At 39.9% G+C, this 8,639-nt stretch overlaps 1 long non-coding RNA gene across 1 annotated transcript; it reads right to left on the reverse strand.

The window, feature by feature from the left end:
- Positions 1–1,041: 1,041 nt before the first annotated feature.
- On the reverse strand, positions 1,042–8,322 carry LOC149981217 (uncharacterized). Its single transcript, XR_016483516.1, has 2 exons — positions 8,263–8,322; positions 1,042–2,349 (listed from the first exon to the last, which is right to left on the reverse strand). It is a non-coding gene; the product is annotated as an uncharacterized LOC149981217 (long non-coding RNA).
- Positions 8,323–8,639: the final 317 nt, after the last annotated feature.

Consider the following 8,639-nt stretch of genomic DNA (forward strand, 5'->3'; position numbering starts at 1 on the left):
CATCAATTCAAATCAGCCCAGTGGAAATGAATTCAATAACATGATTGATTTCATAATCTATCTAAATGATGACAACGAGCAGAAAAGGCCAGGAAAAACTCCTTTCTGTGTGTGTGTATATATATATCACATCAATTAAGTCTCAACACATGCAGGTCACACAGCTAGAGAGTTATCATGTGACAGATAAATGCAGATATGCAAATATATTGACAAGTTGTTTAGATGTCAGTAAGTTGGGAAATTTCAAGTATACACACAGGATATGTTCTCTCTACCTTTTAAACATTTTTTACATTCAAACTGGAACTGTATACTTGGAATGGAATACTCGAGGTAGGAGGACCACTAGTGGTGACATGAGATATTGCATGTGGATTTACGTCGACATTGCTTACCTTACATCAATTCCTCATTACAGGGTTTGTTTTAGCTGTGTATTGGGTGTTACAGTGCCTTCAGAAAGTATTCACACCGCTTGATGTTTTACACATGTTGCTCTGTTACTGCCTGAATTGAAGATGGATTCAATTGAGCTTTTTTTTGTTGTCACTGGCCACACAATACCCCATAAGGTCAAAGTGAAATTTAACAAATGAAAAGCCTTGGGTCAATAAGTATTCAACCCCTTTGTCATGGCAAGCCTAAATACGTTCAGGAATTAACATTTGCTTAACAAGTCGCATAATAAGTTGCATGGACTAGCGTTTAACATGATATTTGAATGACTACCTCATCTCTGTACTCCACACATACAATTATCCGTAAAGTCCCTCAGTCAAGCAGTGAATTTCAAACACAGATTCTACCACAAAGGTCTGGGAGGTTTTCCAATGGCTTGCAAAGAAGGGCACCTATTAGTAGATGGGTAAAAATACAAAAAAGCATACATTGAATATCGCTTTGAACATGATGAAGTTATTAATGACACTTTGGATGGTGTATCAACACACCCAGTCACTACAAAGATACAGGCATCCTTCCTAACTCAGTTGCGGAGAGGAAGGAAACCGCTCAGGGATTTCACCATGAGGCCAATGATGACTTTAAAACAATTGCAAAGTTTAATGGCTGTGATTGGAGAAAACTAAGGATGGATCAACAACATTTTAGTTACTACACAATACTAGCATAATTGGCAGAGTGAAAAGAAGGAATTCAGTCCTGAAATATTCCAAAACATTGTTGTGACGTGACTATCATTAATGTGATGCCTGCTATTTATCGAATAATTACCTACTATGTTTAATTATTACTTGATTAAATTAATCATGTAACAATTAACTCATTACGAATTTGGTTGGTTGAACAGTTGTTTACAGAATTACTATCTCCCGACTTAAACTCTAAAGATGATCTAACAGTCAATTATTAATTATTGCCTCAGTCTCATTCTGAACGTCACAAAATCCTTGGATATCTGCACGAACCCTAACCTAAGTGATGAATCAGCTATACACAAATTTGCTTAATTATTTATTTACTAACTAACTAAATCATAACACAGAATATGTAAACACACACAGCATAGGTTATTGATTACATACATAATACAATGAAAACAGGTCCCTAGTGGACTAACAAAAGCATGACTGTTTGGTTACGCAATGGAAAGGGAGGACCTACTGGGAGAGGGAGAGACAAAGAGTCAACTTATCGAACATACATTTGGAAACTACGCTCACCGTAACCAGAATACTTTGCACCCTAACAACCGCTCATTCGGATTAGAAATGCAATATATATTTATGCGTAGATGTCTTTCTCTGTCATCTCTCTGTTGAAATGACTCGATCCATCTATGGGAAGTGGTTCAATGAAAGTCTCTGGTTGTCCAACAGAGTCACAATGTTCTTATTAGTTGTAGGCTTCTTTTGTTCTGGAGTGTTCATTAGACAGATACTTCAGATGTATCAAATCAAATTGATTTATATAGCCCTTCGTACATCATCTGATATCTCAAAGTGCTGTACAGAAACCCAGCCTAAAACCCCAAACAGCAAGCAATACATGTGTCGAAGCACGTTGGCTAGGAAAAACTCACCAGAAAGGCCAAAACCTAGGAAGAATTCTAGAGAGGAACCAGGCTATGAGGGGTGGCCAGTCCTCTTCTGGCTGTGCGGGGTGGAGATTATAACAGAACATGGCCAAGGTGTTCAAATGTTCATAAATGACCAGCATGGTCAAATAATAGGTCTGGGACAGGTAGCACGTACGGTGAACAGGGCAGGATTCCATAGCCGCAGGCAGAACAGTTTAAACTGGAGCAGCAGCACGGCCAGGTGGACTGGGGACAGCAAGGAGTCATCATGCCAGGTAGTCCTGAGGCATGGTCCTAGGGATCAGGTCCTCCGAGAGAGAGAAAGAAAGAAATAATTAGAGAGAGCATGCTTAAATTCACACAGGACACCGGATAGACAGGAGAAGTACTCCAGATATAACAACTTTTCCTAGCCCAAGGACACAAACTACTGCAGCATAAATACTGGAGGCTGAGACAGGAGGGGTCAGGAGACACTGTGGACCCATCCGATGATACCCCCGGACAGGGCCAAACAGGAAGGATATAACCCCACCCACTTTGCCAAAGCACAGCCCCCACACCACTAGAGGGATATCTTCAACCACCAACTTACCATCCTGAGACAAGGCCGACTATAGCCCACATACCACACAGTGTTCAGAAGGATCTGTTCTTCCACCTCTCTTTGGTCAAATGTCCTCGATTACTTTACATGCACAGCTGCAGACGATGCATGTTTTGGTCTGGTTTACAAAGTTTCTCACCATTTCAACTTGTGGACCACAGCCTCACATTCTCTGGTCTCAATAGTTGATTATTCAGGGTACAGCTAGGACCACTTTAATCGCCGGCAGTAACCTGGCATGTTTTGGTCTGTTGTAAATTTCGTTAGCAAGTCCATTAAGCACTCTGGTCTTAGGGGCATTCCATCACACCGACACAATGTCTGTGCTCACGTGGGTGTGGTTACTGACTGGGCCCAGGTTTATATGAGAGGCCATTATCTAATTTGGAAGGCTAAAATCACATTGTCTTCACAAAAATTTCACAAAAATATATTTTATACAACATTTAGATGCAAACCTGACAACTAGAATGTGTACACCCTCAGAGATGCAGTTATTTAGCTATACCATGCTTAATGATATCACAAAATAATAATCACTTTGTCAGGATTGTTCTTTAAATCTCCACCGACTATTTTCCACATTCTTTATGTTAGAAATATTGTTTCATTATCCACTTTTGGATGCTGGCGATTTGGCGGCAAAGTCTCTCTGTGTAACAAAGGATTTTCACCTCTCGATACTGCAGGGCAAGAGAGAGAAAGTTTACGACCGGCTGTTAAGTCATAAAACCGGTCCAACTACCCCTCTGGTGGGAGAGAGGGGGGTCTGGCAATCTGTCAGCCCTGAGCCGAGCGGATCTGGCACCTTTGATCCTCAGCAAGGAGAGAAAGTCATGACAACATGCATCCTGTTTGCAACAATGCTCTAAAGTAATATTGCAAAGGAATTCACTTTTTGTCCTAAATACAAAGTGTTATGTTAGGGCAAATCCAATACAACACATTACTGAGTACCAACCACTCTCTATATTTTCAAGCATAGTGATGGCTGCATCATGTTATGGGTATGTTTGTAAACGTTAAGAACCGGGGAGTTTTTCAGGATAAAAAATAAACGGAATGGAGCTAAGCACAGGCAATATCCTAGAGGAAAACCGGATTCAGTCTGCTTTCCACCAGACACTCGGAGATGAATTCATAGTTTTGAAACACAAGACCAAATCTACACTGGAGTTGCTTACCAAGAAGACAGTGGATGTTCCTGAGTGGCCGAGTTACAGTGTTGACTTAAATCTGTTTGAAAATCTATGGCAAGACATGAAAATGGTTCTTTAGCAATGATCAACAACCAATTTGACAGAAGTTGAAGAATTTTGAAAATAATAATGGGAAAATGTTGCACAATCCAAGTGTGGAAAGCTTTTAGAAACTTACCCAGAAAGACTCACTTTAATCTCTGCCAATTGTGCTTCTACAAAGTATTGACTTCAATAAATTAGCAAACATTCCTCAAACATGTTTTCACTTAGTCATTATGGGTTATTGTGTGTAGATGTATATAATATAATATTTTTTAATATCTTTTAATATAATTACTATATAGTCTTTTTTCAACCATTTTGAATTCAGGCTGTAACACAACAAAATGTGGAATAAGTCAAGGGGTAAGAATACCTTCTGAAGGCACTGTACATCTGTAGCTATGACTTTCATGCAAGCGTTCCTAAATGCAGTAATAATGCCTGATGTTGGTCTTGTCTGTCTAAAGGCTAGGAGTTGCGCTAGCGGGACAACTTCTGGTGAAACTGGAGGGCGTGCAATTCAAATAAATAATTATGGATATGGATATTAAACATTTAGCTACATACAAGTGTCTTATATCGGTTAGAAGCTTACATTCTTGTTAATCTAACTGCAATGTCCAATTTACAGTAGGCTTTACAGCGAAAGCATGCCATGCGATTGTTTGAGGACGGCGCCCCACATCAACATATTTTTCCATCGACACAGGTTTCATAAATTCACAAATAGCGATTAAATAATCAATCTGTCTCTGATTTGTCATCCAAAGGGTCCCAGCTACAACATGTAGTGTCATTTTGTTAGATAAAATCCTTATTTTTATCCCAAAAAGTCTGTTTAGTTGGCGCCATCAATTTGTTCAGCAGGCAGAGAAAGGAATCCAAAGAGCTACCGCTAAACTTTGTTAAAACAAGTCAAAATATGTTTTTATTTAATCATCAGATACCCTGAAATGTAATTAAACTATAATATTTAGTGTGGAAAGAAGTATGTTCAATAGGAAAACGATATCAGCAGGTCGTGTCCTTTTCGTCATGCGTGCATACACGAATTTCCAAGTCTGTGTCCTTGTAGTAAAACTCATATTTCTTACTCGTTTTGGAAGAAACAAGCCTGAAACCTTGAACAACGACTTCTGACACCCAGTGGAAGCCATAGGAATTGCATACTGGGAGCTAGATTTAAGAAAAACATTCCCTATACATTCCATTGGAAGAGCATGGGCTCAAAAAAATAAACATTTCGGGTTGGATTTTCTTTGGATTTTCTCCTGCCATATCTATTGTGTTAAAGTCTACTACATTATTTTAACATTTCTACAAACTTCAGAGTTTTCTTTCCAATGGTACCACTTATATGCATCTCCTGGATTCAGGCGGAAATTGAGAAAAATAGACACTAGCCTGAAGAAAACTCCAAACTGGGAATGATGGGGAATAAGGTTACATCAGGTTGAAATGACAAGTAATTGGTATTGACATCACAGACTGATTCCAAGGTTAATATCAGAGGATTTGATTAGGTGTTTATCCTATGATATTAAAACAAGACATATTATCCAGATATTGCTGTGATTGATTACAATAACTGTGTATCTACTCTGCTCTCTCCCAGTATCTCAGATAATGAGTGTGTGTGTGAGAGAGAGAGTGAGTGAGTGAGGAGAGTGAGAAGCTGATCTGTATCTACTGAGCTGAGCCAGGCTCAGTGAAACGATAACCATAATCTCCACTGCCAGCAGGCCAGGGCAGCAAAACAGAGAGATAGAGACACACACTCAAGCCTCTCTGATTTCCACTTAGAAGTTAGTACCCTTCCCTCTGTTCCTCTCTCTACTACCTCACCTTTAGTCTGCTCTGTCACACACACACACCACACACACACACACACACACACACACACACACACACAGAGAGAGAGAGAAAGAGAGGGGAAAGAAATGCATGATTGTTCATTTGGTAATTTGTTTGACAACTAACAGTATAGTTGCATAATAGTAATAGCAGGGCCGGCCCGTCCATTAGGCAGGATATAGGCAGCCGACTATGGCTGCAATTTAACAAGGGTGGCATTTTCCAAGCTAAAATGACCAAGACGCACCTCCAACAAAAAAGAAAACCTCACATAATTCTACTCCAACACAATGACAATTTCTCTCAACCAGCGGCATATGTCATTTTTAGGTGAGATCTGATGCCGTCCTGTGATAAGCAGTGCCCACTTTGTCAAAGGCAGGGGCCCAAAATATTTTGCTTGTCCATTCCCTTCGTGCCTTTCCAGGATGCCGTTGGAGAGACGCATCACTGCGGGCCTGCAGCCCTTCACCAACATTCCATCAAAAAATAATCAAACATAAATCATGTAGTAGATTTAGGCTATGGTAGAAAGAATGTGTGGTCTTTTCTGTTTACTACAGGCTGGAGATAAAACATATGACACTGTAATGAGACTGATATTTTTTACAACATGCATGTTTCTAAAATCAAATAGCCTAACCAAATTGGTGCCCGATCAAGTAAAACGTGCTGATATGTTAAAAATTCTAAGGTGTCCCTGATGGGACACCTGTCGACAATTTCTGATGAAATTGGAGGGTGCCCAATTCAAATAAAAAATCAAAAAAATTATGGATATTTAACATCTAGGTACATACAAGTGTCTTATATCGGTTTAAAGCTTAAATTGTTAATCTAACTGCATTGTCCAATTTACAATAGGCTTTACAGCGAAAGAATGCCATGCGATTGTTTGAGGACGGCACCCCATATCAACATATTTTAAACCAGCATAGGCTTCATAAAATCACAAATAGCGATTATATAACTTTTTGAAAATCTTCCTCTGATTTGCAATCCAAAGGGTCCCAGCTACAACATGCATGGTCGTTTTGTTAGATAAAATCCTTATTTATATCCCAAAAAGACAGTTTAGTTGGCACCATCGATTTGAGTTCAACATGCAGACAAAGGAATCCAAAAAGCTACCGCTAAACTTGTTTGAAACAAGACAAACTAGGTTTCTATTTCATCCTCAGGTACCCTAAAATGTAATTAAACTATAATATTTCACACGGAAAGAAGTATGTTCAATAGAAAAGTAAAATTAGCAAGTACGCATCCTCTTTGTCGCGCGCCCACAGAATGATTTCCAACTGTGACTCCCAGTACCAAAACTCAAAATTCTTCCTTGTTTTGGAAGAAACAAGCCTGAAACCTTGAACAACCTTGTGCTGTGAGATGCCTAAGACAGTGCTACAGGGAGACAGGACTGAGAGCTGATCGTCCTCGCAGTGGCTGCCACGTGTAACAGCTGCACAGGATCGGTACATCCGAACATCACACCTGTGGGACAGCTACAGGATGGCAACAATAACTGCCCGAGTTACACCAGGAATGCACAATCCCTCCATCACTGCTCAAACTGTCTGCAATAGGCTGAGAGAGGACATCACCGGCTAGACAGGACTGGCAAAAAGTGCTCATCACTGACAAGTCACGGTTTTGTCTCACCAGGGGTGATGGTCGGATTCGCGTTTATCGTCGAAGGAATGAGCATTACACCGAGGCCTGTACTCTGAAGCGGGATCGATTTGTAGGTGGAGGGTCCGTCATGGTCAGTGGTGGTGTGTCACAGCAATGAAATTCTAAGCATCAGTGAATATATTCAATGTACAGGCTACAATGTGGGAATCTCATGCGTGGTAATAACTACAGTACATGTGTATATAGGACTTGCATCTTTGGCACAGTAAAGTTATTATATTCTACTCTATCCATAGTCTTCATTAATGCCATTCAGACTTGAAGTTGATACAACAACTATGATAGCTGAGGTTCATAGATTGGTTTGAATATTAGTTTAGAACCTAACATTTTAGGGTCCATACACAGATCGGCTACATACTGTAGCTAGCTACACATCCATAGGCATGCAGTTATTTTTATCCTCCACTACACAATAAGCAGGTAAATAGTTAGCTAGCTATGTTACTTCAGCTGCATTGCATGGCAAATATAAGCAAGGCAAGCTTAGACAACTGTACATTACATTTGCAGTAAATGCTTTAGTTAGCTAGATTCTTTACATCCACTGTTTCACAAGACGACAGACTGGTTTGCTGGTTTTCTCAGGAGTCCCTAAAACATTAAACAACACAAATTACAAATTCATTCTCTTGACACTAGCTAGCAGGCTAATGTTAGCTGGTCAGATAATTTGCTAAATAGCCATTTTCCTAAATGAATTTAATGACAAAAAATATGCACAAACGTTTGTCTCTACACACTAACATATATCTCTACAAACTAACATATTCCTGTCAATTGTAAAAAAAAAATTATTGACTCGTTATGACATTATAACAACTTACATCTGGTTCCACCGTAATGTTTTGTCAGCCATCTTTGTTGAAGAACGCCACAAGGCAAGGGTGGCTCACGTCAAAATTAGTCATTGGAACCACTCGATATGATTGGTCATATAAAAACATTGGGACCCAAATGCATAATGAGTGCTCTAACTCCCCCATGTGATGGCTGAAGCAATGAAGCCATGGCGCTGGGTACCTCCAAGTCCTGCGGTGCAAGCTCGCAACTTTTAAAAGAGGAACCACTGCACATACAGTAGGCCAAGCACATGAATGGGCATTGATAAAATTATATTGCAGGCTGACACTGTAGGCTACACCTCAGTAACCAAGTTTTTTTGTCCTGTCCGGACCGGCCCTTCTTTTTTGCTGGCCTTGAA

This window comes from Oncorhynchus mykiss, chromosome 9 (genome assembly GCF_057628025.1).
Source record: "Oncorhynchus mykiss isolate SJ-2025 chromosome 9, ASM5762802v1, whole genome shotgun sequence".
NCBI lineage: Eukaryota > Metazoa > Chordata > Actinopteri > Salmoniformes > Salmonidae > Oncorhynchus > Oncorhynchus mykiss.